This window comes from Vicugna pacos, unplaced genomic scaffold (assembly GCF_048564905.1).
Source record: "Vicugna pacos unplaced genomic scaffold, VicPac4 scaffold_21, whole genome shotgun sequence".
NCBI classification, from domain to species: Eukaryota; Metazoa; Chordata; class Mammalia; order Artiodactyla; family Camelidae; genus Vicugna; species Vicugna pacos.
In genome coordinates this window covers 10,420,022-10,437,174 of record NW_027328742.1, presented here as the reverse complement: position 1 = coordinate 10,437,174, position 17,153 = coordinate 10,420,022, and the positions used below count along the sequence as shown (strand labels likewise).

At 37.1% G+C, this 17,153-nt stretch overlaps 2 long non-coding RNA genes and 1 pseudogene across 6 annotated transcripts in view; 1 reads left to right on the top strand and 2 right to left on the bottom strand.

Moving 5' to 3' along the window:
• The window catches only part of LOC140694470 (small ribosomal subunit protein eS24 pseudogene), a 432,455-nt pseudogene that overhangs the window by 57,275 nt on the left and 358,027 nt on the right, over positions 1–17,153 (top strand).
• LOC140694471 (uncharacterized) overlaps positions 1–17,153 on the bottom strand; it is a 473,386-nt gene that overhangs the window by 299,915 nt on the left and 156,318 nt on the right. The gene's annotated exons all lie outside the window — the stretch shown is intronic.
• LOC140694474 (uncharacterized) overlaps positions 1–17,153 on the bottom strand; it is a 169,359-nt gene that overhangs the window by 1,885 nt on the left and 150,321 nt on the right. Inside the window, exons 1-2 of one of the 2 annotated variants that reach the window (XR_012070114.1) lie at positions 13,120–13,305; positions 3,061–3,239 (exon numbers count right to left, since the gene is read on the bottom strand). This is a non-coding gene — a long non-coding RNA (uncharacterized lncRNA). Of the gene's footprint in view, positions 1–3,060; positions 3,240–13,119; positions 13,306–17,153 lie in introns of those variants that run through there. The other variant, XR_012070113.1, reaches the window with a different exon arrangement.

Here is a 17,153-nt window from a genome sequence, read left to right as displayed (position 1 = left end):
TCCATATACATTTCTGCAACTGATCTGAAGCTAAAGAACCTGAGGTTTAGAGATATTTAGTGATTTGCAAACAGTCACAGGGCTTCATAAATTCAGAATTTAGGATTAGAATTCAAATTTCTTACCACCTAGTCCATTTCTGTGTATGGGATGGGAAAAAATACACTTTTTTTAGAAGTTCACCAAAAATGTGTTATCATACTGATATTACACTATCAGAAGTTTGAAAGGTTATTACAGGTTTTCTTATTATGTAATAGTAAAATTATGTAATTTAAATAGTAAAATTACTCATAGCAAAATAGTAAAACACACAGACTCAAATATTTGAGAAACAGCTTGTATTACTGGGCCTTTGCATCTGCGATTGTATTGCTGTGCATCCTTGGTTTTAATAGTGGGACGTAAAATATAATTTCAGTAAGAACAGGGACTTTGTTCCCCCTGTATTCTCAGTGCCTAGAATAATGCCAGCAGTAGGTGTTTAATGCATAGTGTTCAATAACCAAATGAGTCAGATAGGCAGGAGAATGATTTCTGACATCACTGACTGGTCATTTTATACCTCACTTACTTCCAGAAAACACTGAGATAGAATGTTTGCTAATGAAACCGTATCAGCTGTGTCAGAGTCTATTCAATGAAATTCCATACATACAGCTTTGTGAAAAAAGGATTATATATTCAAACAAATTTGGAAATCAATATGTAAGTTGTTCCTTTTTAAGGTTTGTAATAAAAATTTGAGTTTTAGGAATTTTAAGTCTGGCCATGGGGAAACCAATTTAAATGTCTGTGATACAGGTTTTGTCACGCTTGTGCACTGTAGAATCCCTCTCGTAGCTAATGCTTGGAAAAAGCTCCTGTTACACTTTCAGGTGAAATACTTTTGGGGAAACACTGCTGCTTGTCCAGAACTAGTTTGTTAGAACTTTTTTCTTTGGTCATTTCTATGCTGTTAAAGCACAGCTCCATCAAACTGTGACTCTCAGGTCACTTTCTTTATAACATTAGCAAGAGAGAGACTATTTCTCTTCTGACTGTCTTTTTCTACTCCCGCTTCTCAGTATCTCTGTCACTGACAGTACCAGACAGGAATTTTGAACTGACTGATACCGTATTTTGTGTGTTGCATTAATATTAAATAAATATTTTACTCAACTCCTGTTATATATCTGGCATTGTTAGGTACTGGGAATATAACAATTAAAAAAAAGAGAATGATACATGATACATGAATTATAAATTCTAATAGAAGGGAGACCAGCAATTTTTAAAAATTAAAATATAAGGTTTGCCAGATAGTTAACTGATGAAGTGCAATAAATTAAATAAGAAGAGGGATGGAAAGTGACATGGCAGGGGGATTGCAATTTTAAATGTGATATTCAAGAAATGCTTCACTGAAGGAGGAGAGAGATAAAGCCCTGAAATTATATGGGGAAAAAGCATTTCAGGCCAAGAGAATAGTAGGTGCAAAGGCCCTGAGGTATGAACCTACTTTCCCGTTTGAAGACTATCAGGGATTTCATTGTGACTGGCATGGACTGATCAAGGAGCGTGGAACAAGTCAAGAGGGAGCATAGGGCCAGGTCCTGTTGCGCTCAGTATGCTATGTAAGAACTTTACCAACTGAAGGAGATAAGAAAGCAAGAGAGTTTTGAGCAGACAGATGAAATGAGCTGACTTAAATTTTACAAACATGATGCTGGCTGCTCAACTGACTAGAGAAGAGAAATAGCAGAATCAGAAAAGCCAGTTGGAGCTATTGCACTAATTCAGTTGAGAGATGGTGGTGGCGGAGACAAAAATATTAGTGGTGGAGAAGGTACGGGAGATATTCTCATTGTGGGATACTGAAGGTAAACCCATGGCACTTGCTTTTAATGTAAAATGTAGCGTATTTAGAGATTTCAAATGCCACTTCAAAGATTTTGGCTGGAATAACAAGACAGTTAGCAGTGCCATTTACTGAGATGGGTGGGGGGGGGTCAGAAATGTGGTTTTGAACATGCTAAGTATGAGACGGCAATTAGATGAAGCCATCAACTGGGAATTCAATTATTCAAATCTAGGGTTTAATTTAGGTGCGCAAAGTGAAAACACTGATTTCAGAAATGAAAGCAAGCAGATGACATTTAAAGCCACAGCACTGTAAGAGATGGCACAATTCAACTTTGAGAGCACAGAATCATGAGGACCTGGCAGTGGAGACCAAAAGCATGGTCAGTGAGGTGGAAGGAAGGCAGGGGCTTGGGGCAGCCCTGAACCTCTGTGAAGGTTTGTCAAGGGGAAAGAGGGAGTGGTCAACTGTGCTAAATACTGAGGATAGATCATCAGATTCAGTAACTGAGGATTTGCTGGTTATACTGACAAGCTGTTTGAGTAGAATAGTAATAGCAAAAGCCAGATGGAAGTAGGTTCCAGAGACAGGGGATAGGACTTAGACCATAATTATGTTCAACTCTGTGTTGTTTTGTTCTGAACGAGCACAGTGAAGTAGAGTGGTTGCTGGAATGCAATGTATAAGCAAGGTTCTTTAGGTTATTTTTGTTTCTGGATTTATACTATATATATATATATATATTTTTGGTAGTAGAAATTATAGTGTGTAGAAGCTATGCTCCTGTTTTTCCAGTTGAAAGAGAAAATTGAGCACATAAGGGACAGATTTATTGTTGGATCTATGGCCTTGAATAGTTGAAAAAGGAAAGAAAAAAGTGTTTAAGTAAAGAGGCTGCCTTAGGAATACAGAGAGTCCATTTCTGGTAATGAGGGAAAGGTAAGGTTGGTTATGGGTGCAGGGAGGTACATAGATATGCTAGTGGGGGCAGAAAAGATGGCTTTTTAAAAATTTTTAAAGTAGTATAAAAGCAAATCATAAGTTTAGAAGGAGGGGCATGTAGGAAGTTTTTTGTAGGTTTGAGGAGAGGGGAGAAAGTATCAAATAGTTATCTGGGATAATAGAGGAATGAATGGAGCAGGGAAATATAACAGGATTATGTCGCTACACTAAGGAGTAATTCCTGGTTGGCGTCATGAAATTAAAATGAAACTTACCAATACATTTGTGGGGTTTTCAGTAATCAGCTGTTTCATTGATGCAACAATCAGGTGCCTGTAAGTAGGGATTTTCTTAGGGTTGGAATTTTCCAGGTAAGCATGATGAAAGATGAGAAGGGCAAGGATGTGATGGTGATGAGGGAGTAGGCATCTCAGCTGGTTTAAAAATAAGAATGCTGTGGAAGGAGAAGTGAAAAGTAGGTAAGCAGTAATAGATTGTACACCCTGGTTCAGTTAAAGACAAGATGGGATGTGGGTTCTTGAAGGAGTACCAGAGAGGAGAGAGGGTGAGCCCGTCCAGGAACACACACAGCTCTGGAGCTTTAGTCACAAGAAATGAACTTTAGTTCTCCTCCCTGGCACTTCCAGCCTCATCCCCACCATCTGCCTTGATGATACAAGGATGAATCCCATCCTGCCCTTCATCCCTGTCTACATCAGTCTAAGATGCCACTGTCACCCCACACCCCAGACTAACTGTCCTATACATCTCCTGTATAGATGTACGAACTTACATCCCTGGGTTACATGCAGAGCAATAGTTAGGTTGCATCTTTCATACTTTTCTTTTTTCTTCCATATTTCAAAAAATATATATATTCCAGCCTGACAATCCAGAGCGAAGATTTTGATATCTGACTCGGGAATATTTTTCCTCTCATACTCATGTTCCTACTTTCTGCCTTCTTCTAAAAAGGTATTTCATCATTTCACATCATGACCAATTTTTAGAATACAAAGAACAGCAGTAACTGGTTAGACAGTAGTTACAAAAATGTTTGCCTTTAAAAATTTTTCATTTTTATTTTTTCTTAAAAGCCATGGCTCAAAGTATGTTAAAGACAGGCCTGATTTGAATCTAGGCTACGACATGTACCATCTCTGTGACGTTGGATGTGCTTCCCTCAGTTCTCTAATCTGTATAATGGGGACATTGGAAATGCTGAATGAGGCAATGATTATAAAGCACTGAGACAGTACTTGGTACGTATTGAACATAGCTATCTGACATACTAGTAGAGCTAAGTTTTAGTATTTATTTTTGTCATTACTTCTAACCACTATTAAAAATGCATAGTATCTTGAATAGAGATAAATTACTAAAAGCAAGTTTTCCTTAAAAATTAAGTTGTTAAAACTGCTGTTAATTTAGTACACCTATATGACATGCATATTTTACAAAATATCAAGGGTGTAAATCACCACAAGATAGAGGATCTTGTTCTATTTCTTCAATAAGCTAACTGCACGATTTCTGAACAAAATTAAAATTTAGTCTGTAGAACAGTGAACTTCCCTAGGAGGCATGTAAAATATATTTAAAACTTTACTGAAATGTATCATCCTTTCAATATTATAAACGTAAGAAGTATCTAGAAAGGAGCACTTTTGTTGACTTTCTAAAATCAACTACAGTAAAACAGAATGTCTTGGAAATAAATGTAAAGAAAGAGGAATTGTTCTTCCAATCAAATGCAAAAACTGCCTAGTATTTATAGGCATATTTTCTATAAAGTATATTGAAAATACAAAAAAAACAGTTTTAGCTTGCACTTTTCCTCTTTCACTTAGAGCTTTAAAGCCTTCTTACATACCTTTATTCTTTCTTAACTTCTGGCCACATCGCCAATTTGGTTGCCACCCCTACACTATTGTTCCTTTAGACATGCTGCTGTCATGAGATGTATTTCATTAAATGACACAAAGGTTTGGTCTTCTGTGACATGATGCTAATTAGCTGGGCCCCAACGGCAGGTAGAAACCTTCTACATGAGAATGAGCCTCACCTCATTGAATATACTTTTTAATTAATGTTCCATTAGCTGGCTGACAATAATTACATTCCTATCTGATCGTTAGCCCAGGAGTTAAACATTTATTAGGTACCCTCCATCCCTGTTACAACTCTGGCCCATCTCCCCTTCACATAGGTCATGGTAGGAACAGGAGAGGGAAAAAGGACAGAAAGCCAGTTACCTCCACCATCCACCTCTCATTTCCCTCCAATGGCGCTTACTTTAATTAACAGAGTTAAAATAGTGCAGCCAAAGTCAGCTTATTGGATTTTTAAAGCACAGATCCAGAGACTGATTGTTCATTATAAAGGCACTTATTAAACTCTATTAACCACTTCACTTTTGGTAGCAAAGAGTCAGCAGAAGACTAAATCAGGGACAGCACCAGTGAACCAAGGAGCAGCTCTTCACATCAGAGACAGAAAATCAGGCCAGGAAATCAACCTGATAAGAGTTAAGTGTCCTATTAAGATGCTCCCATTTTTTTCATTATATTATTTTAAAATGACAGCAATTCTCCTGATTTTTCACTTTACTATTTAAGATTTATTCTGAAATAATTATCATACCTTATAGATAACAGATCTCTGGCATTTGAAGCACTACACTGTCATGGAATATTTTAATAGTTCGAATAAAAAAATTTTATTCAACTATATGGAACCAGATGTATTTCCCCCCTTACATACTAGTGTTTCTGTTCTGGTATAAACCTTCATTTTCTGATTCTTCATGCTGTCTTTTTCCTTTTGAGGGAAGGCTACTAAAAGTGTCAAATATACTTATAGGTAAATACAGAATTCTCCATCATTTTGCCTTATACCTAGATAATACAACTGCAGTAGTAATGATGGAATTCAAAACCAGACATTTCACACATTCTGAAATTTCTTTTTCTAGAGTTGTGAACATACTCTATTTTAAAAATATTGCTATGAAAACTGATGAACAATCTTATTAGATGAATTTTAGCAGTTTTCACTAATGATGATCTGAATATAAGGAGATACAGAATAATGTATCTTATTTTAAGGATTTATTGATTCTCTTCAGAATCAATAAATGAAGTTTTAGTTTTATTCATTTTCACAAATTAAATCATTGATCACATCCTTGAGAATATAGCTTTATATTTATGATGAATCTGATTTCTGAAAAAGCCTTAAATTGTGAAAAAAGGGTTTATATAAACTTTGGCTTTCTATTTAAAAGAAAAATATGCATGTGAAATGATAACTCAAGTGTGTTAGAAGACATAGCAAATCAGACAAAAATTCTAGCCTAATGTTTATCTGGATAGCCTGCTCTGCTCTGTCCCATACATACCATTTCTTCATAAGTCAACCAGTGTTCACTGGATTTAGTTATGGGACATTCTTATGTCCTTTCCATTTAAATGTTAAGAATTGGCTGAGTAAGAGAAAGCTCTGGAATCATGTGAAATGGAGGAGGTGATTGTAAGACCTGTGTGCAAAAAGGTTGGGAGCTTAGTTAGCAGGGTCAGAATTAGTACACACATGACTCACTCCAAAAACTCAATCTAATGGGCTAGAGCAAAAAACATCAACTGGAGAATATGGTTTTTAGTACCATTTATATGCTGACAACTCCCAACTTTTTCTCTAGTCCAGGTTCTTCTACTGAGCCTCTGGTATCCAACAACCTGTATAGGTCCACTTCTGTGTCCCACAAACATTTTATCTCAACATACTCAAAAGTCAGGTCTGAATTTTAGCCCCCTAAAAGCAAAGTTTCTCTTCCAGTTTCTTCCACTTCAGTAATGAAGCTGAATCTATCTAGTTGCTCAAAAAGAAAACAGATAATTTTACAACTCCTAGGTACCTCACCACTCACATTCAATCACAAAATTTTATAAAATTTGATGCCAAATTGAGACAGTTCTGGCCACTGCCATCACTTTAGTCTAAGCCATCGTCATCTCTAGTCTGGATTACTGCTCCAAGTCCAGACAGTAGAAACCAAGTTAGAAATGCCAGTTAGGTAAGAATTGTATACTGTAAGATACCCTCTTCTCCAAAAACAAAGATAGATAAATGATTAATAAAATACAAAAATTGTAAAAGACATAGATGAGGACAGAAACATCATAAATATTTACATGCATCAAAAGGCAAAAGAAACACCAAATGTGAGCGAGGCTCACGCTATACACATACTGGCCCTCTGCGTTCAGAATCAGATGAAGGAACCAGGGAATTCAGGGCCGTTGGGTGACAGGAAAGTACGGAATCCGCATGAGATAGCCAGCCAGAGGCAAGCTCAGTGTTGGAAACCAGGGGCTGTAGCAGGCCTTGCGCTCACATGAAAGGAGCGCCACAGAAACTGCTGCAGACCACTTCCCGGGGCCACAGATGGCTTAGGGTAGCAGGCTAGGATTACTGTAGTAACCACTAGAAACATGCTATGAATCCAAATTAAACTAGAAATAAAAAGAAAACAAAGAACAGGGAGGATAAATAAATATCACAAACTAATATGTCAGATGTAAGCATAAGTAAGAAATTGCATGGCATGGACTTAATGGTCCATTCATTAACTTAACTTAGTTAATACTATATAGTCTTATGGCATTAATGGACTTAATGATATATAGTCAAAAGATAAAGCATGTAAGAATGGGTTTTTTTAAATATGTGAACTACTTTCGGTCAATATGAGTTATATCTAGGAATAAAAGTGAACTTCCCAATGTGAGCCTGATAAAGATACTTACAAACAACTGTGGCAGACAACACATTTAATGGTAAAATACTACCTTCCTCCAGAGATCAGTAACAGACAGGGTGTTTGCTGTCCACATTTCAGCATTAATTTTAGCTACAGCAGTGATACAAGAAAGAAGAAAACAAAATACAAGGCATAAGGTTGGAAAGAAAGACCTAAAACATCCACCGGTATAGATGACATGAACATGTACATAGAAAAATAAAACCAAACAAAGCCAAAAAATCTAGAGAAAACATTGGAAGCAATAAATTTAGCAAACTTACTGAATATAAGGTCAATATGCATATATCCATTTTGTTTCCATATAGTAGTTATAAATAATTAGGTAAATTAAATTGATCTATGATACAATTAAAATATCACAGATAATATCAAATTCCTAGGGAGAAAAATCTAAAGCAAGGCAGCATCACAAAAACAAAACATTACTAAAAGTAATTTTACAAGATGAGACTACATGAAGTAATGTACAATATTCATGAATTAAAAGACTAAGGGGGCAGTCATAGCTTAAGTGGTAGAGCACCTGCTTAACATGCATGAGGTTCTGGGTTCAATCCCCAGTACCTCCTCTAAAAATTAAAAAAAAAAAAAACTAATTACCGCCACCCTCTCCCCACTGTTAAATAAAATAAAAAAAAATAAAAAATAGTTAAAAAATAAATAAAAGACTAAATAAATTAAAGATGACAATTTCCCCAAATTGATTAGTAGAATCAAAGCAATTTCAATCATAATATGACCACGCTTTGTATGGAATTTGCCAAACTGATGCTAAAGTTTATATGAAAATGCAAAGGCCCACAAATAGTCAGGACAGTACTGAAGTGAGAGAACGTGTTACCAGGTAAGAACACATTATTTTAAGCTAAAATAAGTAAAACAGTGTGACATTGATGCAAAAATAGAACAACAAGCCAACAGAACAAATTATAGAGATCGCATAAACAGACCTATTTATCTAAAAATAAGATTATGAAAAAAAAAAAAGATTATGTACGTGTAATTGAATACTCTTGATCAATGGAAATATAGGAACAATATGTATAAAATATTGATCAAAAGAAGCAATACATTAAAAAGCTATGACATTTTATATAATGTACAAGTTTTAAAAATTATGTAGGGGTACAAAAATAGATTTATGTATTATGTAGGTGTAGATTTTAAATATATACTTAAAAAAAAAAAAAGCAGGGATATAAATTCCACAACAGCCAGTGGTTACCTCTAAAAAGGATGGAGAGGGTTGTGATCAAAAAGAGGTATATTGTGATGGAAAGGATACAAAAAATATTGAACATAAAGGGAAAGAGAAACTTACTTGCTTTTAAACCAATTATTCTATCAGTAGTAAAAAGTCAGTCCACAGATGGGATAAGGTATTGAAACATATATAACTAAAAACAGTTTATTTCCAAAGAATATACAGTGTGCTTTCAAATCAATTACAAAAAAACAAACCCAATTTTATAAGGTTAAAGGACTTGAACAGAAATTTGATAAAGTAGGATTTCCAAATGGCTTTAAAATATAAGAAAAGATGCTCAGACACATAAGTTATCAGGGAAAAGAAATAAATCCAAAATGAGATTAATACACACAGTGAACAATTCAACTAAAAATAAAAACTCTGCTAATACTAAGTGCTGGTAAGAATGTAGGCCAACTGGAACTTTCATGCATTCCAGGTGAGCATGTAAGTTGAAACTACTGCTTTGGAATATGGTAGTTTTCTGCTAGTATTGAACATAAACCTTATGAGCAAGCAATTTCACTGCTAGGTGTATACACTTCAGGCCTGTGACACATATACACCAAGAGTCATGTAGAATAACATCCATAATGCTATTAATTGTAACAGCCCCAAACTAGAAACAGTACAAATGTCATGTAATTATTAATAGAAGAGTAAACTGTGGTCATAGAACATGACACAGTAAGAATAATGAATGCGCTGTAGCTACATGCAAGATCAAAGATGGATCTTATAAAAATAATGAGCAAAAGAAAACATGAAAGAATATATATCAATATTTTCAAAGGTAAAATCTAATTATAGTACTTAGATACTTAAGTAGCAACAAATAAAAATAAAGCAAGAAAAGGATAAAAGCAGGACAGCACTTTGGAGAGAATGGAGGGGGTACTGACCGTGCAGGAATGGCTTCTAAGAAATCATCTCGGTGTTACCACTTCTTATCCTTGGTGGTATAATTATGGTAGTATCATCCTTCACACAGGTATTATCATGACAACTCATTAAATTCTTCATTTAATACAATTCTATAAATACGTACTATTTCAGATTTTAAAATATAAAGGTTCAAAACCCCTTTCTGGGAAGATCTTACTGGAACAGACCAAGCCCCATATTCACAATCTAGTGGCCAAAATAAGGGGTGAGGATTTTCTAGCCATTGCTGACACAGTGGCAGTTTGTTATTATAAAGGTTCCTGAGATGCTGGTCATAGGTAATGCAATGAATCACAAATGGCATCATTTTTTTAAATGTTATAGACAAAAATAGGATGCAGCACATAAAAGTAAGTCTGTTTCATGAAACGTTTAATTTTTATGTGTGTGATTATACAGATTCATATACTTAGTAACAAGGGAATGTATACTTCAACATAGCATGGGGAGATTTTTGGATAAACATTGCTAATATTGGCAGAGGAGAGTACTGCCAATTGAGCTCATTCTTTTTGGGTAGTACCTTATAATTCATTTTTTTGAGACATAAAGACTATAAATCATTTGTTTCCCTACCAATACATTTTATTTTAAGAAACATACTATTTTAATTTGAAATTCTTCAGATGTGGAAAGGTAAAAATAAATACTGTTGGGGGAAGAACATGAAACTTGGGAGGATGTTTGCTTATTAATAATTATCCTCTCTGTAACCGTCTAAGCTTGAAAATTTCCAAAAGCCATATGCATGGGAGTAGACAATTTTAACATGTAAAGATGGGCAAGAATCTCCAAGATGGTGTAGATATAGCTTACAACAGTATTTCTGGCATTTAATTTAAAATCAGCAAAAGCATGCAAGCTTGAAAATAAGGAGTTCACAAGTCATCAGAAACCATCACTTCCAACAGGAATTCTGGTCGAAAGGTTCACTGAGTTTTAAAACATTCTACATGAAACTGAATTCTGGTGTTGGGTTGTGGATAAAGAATCAAAGACAACTTGCTTCTCTTATAATGATGATTTTTGGTGTTACATGATGGCTCATAAAATTACAGAGCATATAAAATCTGTTTAGTGCTTTTTGATAACTAGAAATCATGACAGTTAACTAGAAAAAAATTTAAGTGAAGGCTGGAAACTTTTCCCTACCTGTTTCCCACTCAAGCAAAAGGGAACTGAGTACAAGGTACTCTTCTTACTCATTCTGCTCATTTAAATAGTGAGCTCTTTTCCTTAGAGGCTAAGCTACCTTAACTTGTAAACAAAGGGGACTCCCCCCTTCTCATTTTTATAGGGAGAGTTATCTATGCCAGATCCATAGAAGAATGTTGCCAAAAATGACACAGTTAGGTTCAGGAGACCATCAAGAAGCAGAAGGGAGTGGAGCCTTTCCACAATTTTCATTATAGCAGTCAGTCACTCACAAGTGAATATCCAGAGTTATTGTGTTGAATGACATTGATTAAAAACCAGGCTGTACCATTTGTGAGCTCTGCGCAGTTGTACAAACCACCACCCAAATTCACCCATCCAAAGCCTAACAAATTTGATAAATACTAATGAAACAGAATATACATGACAGTTTCTTATTGAACTCTACAAAGCTCCTGAGAGGATCATGTTTCTTTTTAATCTGTTTTTTTCCTTCCTTTAAAAAAATGGGCTAACTGGAGCATTGTGCCCAAATAATTAATCAGTTGTTTATAATTCTAAATACTGTCATATACATTGTATTTTAGATTTATTCTCTAATAAGACATTTTTTATATACATTGTATTCAAGGGGAGACAAGGAATTTTTAAGTTGCAAAAAGGGCTCAAAAAAACCACCTAGGCATAAACAAAAGAGAGTAGACTGAGAATATCTCTTTATGTCTATCCTTGTTAAATTCTTATAGAATGAAAAGTAAGAAAAAATAATAGTCAATCTACAGTAGAATTCAGAATGAGTGAGGGGACTTAAGCAGACAAAAGATTCCTAGAAGACACAAAGGAGACAGTGGAGGAATCAGGGCCTTTTAACAAATGAGAACTTTTCACTGGACTTGGGAGCCATTCATTCTGGCGATAGAAAATGAGTTTCTAAACTCAGAGTTTGCCAAGTAGGACTGGTGATTGGGTAGAAATCAAGAGGAATAACTGAATTACTATTTTACAGGATCGCTCCCACCTCTTCTGAAATTTTGAGTTGGCAGCAGACTGTGTATCCTCAGGCCAAACCATGAGGAATGTTCCCTAAAGAGACAGAGAAAAGCTGCCTTGGAAGAACTAGAACTGCTGGCCCTGATCTCGTCACAGAATAGCGCCCTCCTTAATTACAGTGAGTGTCAGGAATGGTCCTACTTCCAGATTTCACTTTGATACCATCAGGGAATTGCAGCCATTACACTCAAAAGACTCATTGGACGAACAGGTAAGAACCCCCAAACATTTATAAAGAATCTGTTGTTTTTAATCTGAGCTTGACATTAAAAATAAAAATGAAACAAAAAAGGATAAAGATGAAAAAAAAAGAGCCACTGAGCATAAAAGCTCTGATAATTTGGAGATTGCAAAGGAATATAAAGTTTGTATTTTAAGAAAGTTTGAAAAAAGATTAGATACATTTTATATAAATAAGTAGCTTGCAGAATTCTACTTCTGGAAACAAAGGAATAACTAATGGGGATTTGACCTGTCACCATAAAATAACTAGAACACTGAATAAAATATACAAAATGACAGGTTGCAGGCGTTTGGACATCAGGTAGAGCAGAACTGTGATCCCCGCAAGAACAAAACCAACGGAGAACTCAGATGGCCTGTGCTTGCTACCTGAAGACAATTTCTTGACAAAGGCATGAGCAGGTTGTACCAAGCAAAGCATGGTGGTCTCACTGAGTTGAGGAGACAAAGTCCAAAGTTCAGGATGAGTAAGATGGCTAGAATTTGAAGAAGAGGGTAGCAGAGGAAATGGAGATACATTTTTCAATTTAAAGAACATTTTTTGAGTAAATAACATGTCTTTTGCTTCCATTACTGTACATTTGAGGGTGACTGATGACTGAAGCCGGTTTGCATTCAGCAGCCCACAGAGCAAAATGCACCTGTTCTGCAGTGATTGGCCTCGGGGGCAGAACTCATCTCACTCGACAATAGTGAGTGACCAGCTGTCCTGTAACTTTTCTCATGACACCTCTCACCTAATGTCTCATCTCTAAACTGCTTTATATCTTACTTGCCCTGTGCACAATCAGCCACTCTGATTAGTTTCCTAAGGTGGCCGTAACAAAGAACCACTAACTGGGAAAGCTTAAAACAACAGAAACTTACTATCTCACAGTTCTGGAGGCTAGAAGTCAAGACCAGGGTATCAGCAGGGCTGTATTCTCTCTGAAGGGTCTAGGGTGGAAGCTGTTCCATGCTTTTCTCCTAGGTTTTGATGTTGGTAGAAATCCTTGACGTTCCTTGGCACGTAGATACATCGCTCCATTATTGCCCCATCATCTATGGCCATCTTCTCCCTGTGTCTTCTCTTTGTGCCTCTCCTCCTTTAAGAGCACCAGTCACTTGGGTGAAAGGGCCACCACATACCCGTATGACAGTATATTAACTACATCTGCGACAACCCCGTTTCCAAATAGGCTCACGTTCTGAGACAGTGGGAGTAAGAACTTTAACACATCTTTTTGGGATGTACACTTCAACCCAGAACACATGCCCAGGAGGACCATATGTGAGAATTTCCTAGCAGGACGCCTGAATTATTGAACACATTTTCCACCAGGTAATAAACTAAGAGGCTCTCAATTGCAGCAAACAGTATATTCATGTTCAGGATTTCTCATAGCAGCATTCTCAAACTTGTCAAACAGATAGTTGCAACATAAATACTTTGACTTAAAGTGGAGAAAAAGAACTCTGCTTTTCTGTCATGTGAACACTTTTGGGGGGGGGATATAATTTTTAAAAATTCAGTTTTCTCTTCTCTGCTATTTTAATCAGAGTGGTAGTTTTCATATCCAGCATAAACACCTCTTTTGGGATGCAACTTCTCATTTCAGAAAGACATTGCAAAGGTAGATTTATCATAAAAGGTTTACTGTCTCAGTCCTCATCCTTCTCAGATTTGTATTGCTAAGAAATTTCTTTTCTTGACATGCCTACAGAAGGAGCCATAATATATCTCCCAGGCAACCAGCCATTTATATAGCTGAGATGATGAAAATAAACCTAAGGTTTATCCCATGTTTTAAAAAGTGGGTTCAAATTACCCTGCAGATTGATATAATCTCATGGATAGATAGGTCTTTATTCCTATAATGATTTTACCTACCTGCTTATTCTGGCTTGAATTTCTTGGGGCTAAGGATCCATTTATGTGGCAAAAGGAAACGAGGCTAAAAATGCTTCAGTTATTCAACTCTCTGACATTATCAAGATGAACCCAGGATTTATCCTGTGTTTAAAAAAAAGGTCTAGATTATCAGTTGATCAGTATGATATGCATAACAGGCTACTATTCCTGCAGTGATCTTGCCTACCTGCTTTTTCTTGCTTGAAGTCTCTTTGAGTGGGGACAGGGGTGGAGACTTGTATTACAGTCAGAAATGAGGTTGACTTCATAATAATGCTTCATGAATTCAATTTCACACTGCAGTGTGACTGACTTGTTTTAGACACTTGCTCATTTTTCAAGTTCTTTTTTGTTTTGTGGGGAGATAATTAGGTTTCTTTATTTAATGGTGGTACTGTACTGGACTAGAACCCAGGACTTCATGCATGCTAAGCATGCGCACTACCACTGAGCTATACCCTCCCCCTGTTTTAGATACTTTCTTGCAGCAGACTTAGAGGTGACAAGAAGTATCATCTTCCTTACCCCCCCCCACAGGAACGATATCTCTAGTAATTATGTGTATTTTCATCAAGAACCCTAGAAATCAGCAGCATAAATAGTTTCTTCATTTTAAGTGTTTTGAGATTAATCTAGAGACCTGAATTATTCAGGTAATTGTTCCTCACATAAAGGTTGGGTCTGGATGCACATAGTTAAACATTCAAAACTGAATTCATATTTTTTCCCTTAGAATCAGTTTCTCTCCTGTTCCTTCTTTCAGAGAATAGATCATCACTAATCTAGTTGCATAAACAAGAAATCTAGGTGGCATCCTTAACACTGAACTCTTCCTCGCCACCTACATTTAATTGATCACCAAATGCTGTCCGTTGAAAGCAGGAGCTGCCCTCCCTCCCCTATCATTGCAGCCACCACCCCAGTCCAAGCTTCTGTCATGCATCAGTAACTTCCCATCCTAAGTTGTAACCGCTCTGGAATCTCTCCAACCCATTTTTTCATACTGCATTCATCCATCCATTCATTCAGCAGGTTTGTGGTGAGCACCTACTCAGGGTCAGACACTAGTCACTGGGAAATGTCAGTGAGTAAAACAGAGTGCCTGCTCTCACGAAGCTAAACGTTTTAGTGGCAGGAGACAAGCCATAAATATACAGGGTTAAATAAACAAAGAATTATACAGACAAAGGAGAGGAGTGCTTTAAAAAAGAAGTAGCTCAGGGGAGGAAACAGAACAAATGTAGAAAAGCTTTTTTGATGCAATTGTCAGGAAAAGCGTCTTTAATAAGGTGGTTTTGAGGAGATACCTAGAGAAAGGAGATACCTGGGGGGAAGAGCATTCCCAGGGAAGGGAGTAACACATGAAAAAGCACTGAAAATGCTTATTATGCTGAAGACCAGCAAGAAAGTAGTGTGCTGGAGTATCATGAGTCAGAGTTACTGGTAAGACATTAAATCAGAGAATGCTGGCAGAGGGACAGAAGATGCAGGGCTTTCTAGGCAACATTACAATCTTAAGAACTTATTTTGAGTGAGACAGGAATCCTTTAAAGGAATTTAGTCAGAAGAGTTGCTTAACTTCTTCAAATTTTTGGAAAGTTATTCCGGCTGCTGTGTGGCAAAGACTCTGTAGGACATAATAAAGGTGAAGGAAGAAAGCCAGTTATGCATCTGCTGAAATAGTCCAGGAAAAAAAGATGCTTTTGACTAAAGCAGTCACAGTAGAGAAGTTAGAGGGGCAGACACTTAAATCTGCCCTGAAGATGGAGCAGACAGGGTGTGCTGCTGTATGACACATACAGTGTTAGGGAAATAGAGGGACTGGAAATAACGACCAGATACATGGCCTCAACAACTGGGAGATGACACCACCAGTCATTAAGTTATTATTGCTGCTCGGTTCTGGAGGTAGTGGGGGGGAGAGGAGGAATCAACAGATCTGTTTCGGTATATGCTAAGTTTTAAGTACTAATCAGTCCATCATGAGAAATGTTCATGGAGCTGATTAGATGTAGAAGTTTGGAGTTTGGCAGAGGGTTTGGAACTGAAAATGTCTACACATCACATCATGAGACTGGAGAGGATACCCCTGCAAATACACAAGAAAGAGCTCTCAGGTCTGAGCCTCGGGCACTACAGTATTTGGAGGTCAGGACGATGAGAAGAAACCAACGAAGAGAACTAAGGAGAAACAGTCAATGAAGCAGGAGGAACACTGAGAGTGGCGATCTCCATTAAGCTGAAATGGGATCACAGTACCTTCGTGCCCAGGAGTGCCCGCTGGCTTGCAGTTCCCCATTCTCCATCTGCATGCTTTTGCACCACCAGGGCTAAATACCTACAAACTGCAAACCAGATTCCAGTAACCATCGGGATTTTTGTTGAATTCTTCTAATGAGATGCACTGAAAAGAGATTAAAAGGTGATAGAAAAGGAAGGAGGAGCTATTTTATTCAAATTCTTGGGGCAATTAAAATGGCAGCTGCAGTGTCAGCGGGGAAATTGTGTACAAAGGCACAGAACAGGCTCCAGCTGTGTCAGTGGAAGTGTCAGGAAATTCAGCAGGAGGACAGAGCCCTATTCCTGCTCAGCAGCAGTAGCATGTTTCCGAGGAGCATCACTGCTAGTAATTTTTCTAAAGTGTCCCCTCGTGGTTTCCCCTCTAGGGCAGTCACAGCTTCCTGGTCTTTGGTCAACAATATTCTTCTCTCATTTGTTACTCCAGCTCTTTCCGTAACTTTCTGATCATTTCTTTCACTTTATTGCTTTCCGCCTGGAGAGTGGTTCACCCTTTCCTGACAGAGCCATGACCAGTCTGGTACTTGGTTTGATGAGAGGTCCCTCAGAGGTGGAAATCTGGGGTTGACTGTGCTTAAACGCAGTGGTCACCCCAATGCCAATGTAAATGTAATGCTGATTGTCCACAGATAGTGATTTACGGTATGACTGTAAGGTTAGGCATTTGAAAAAGACAATAGAAAATTGGAGGGCTAGGGGATAAGTATATAAA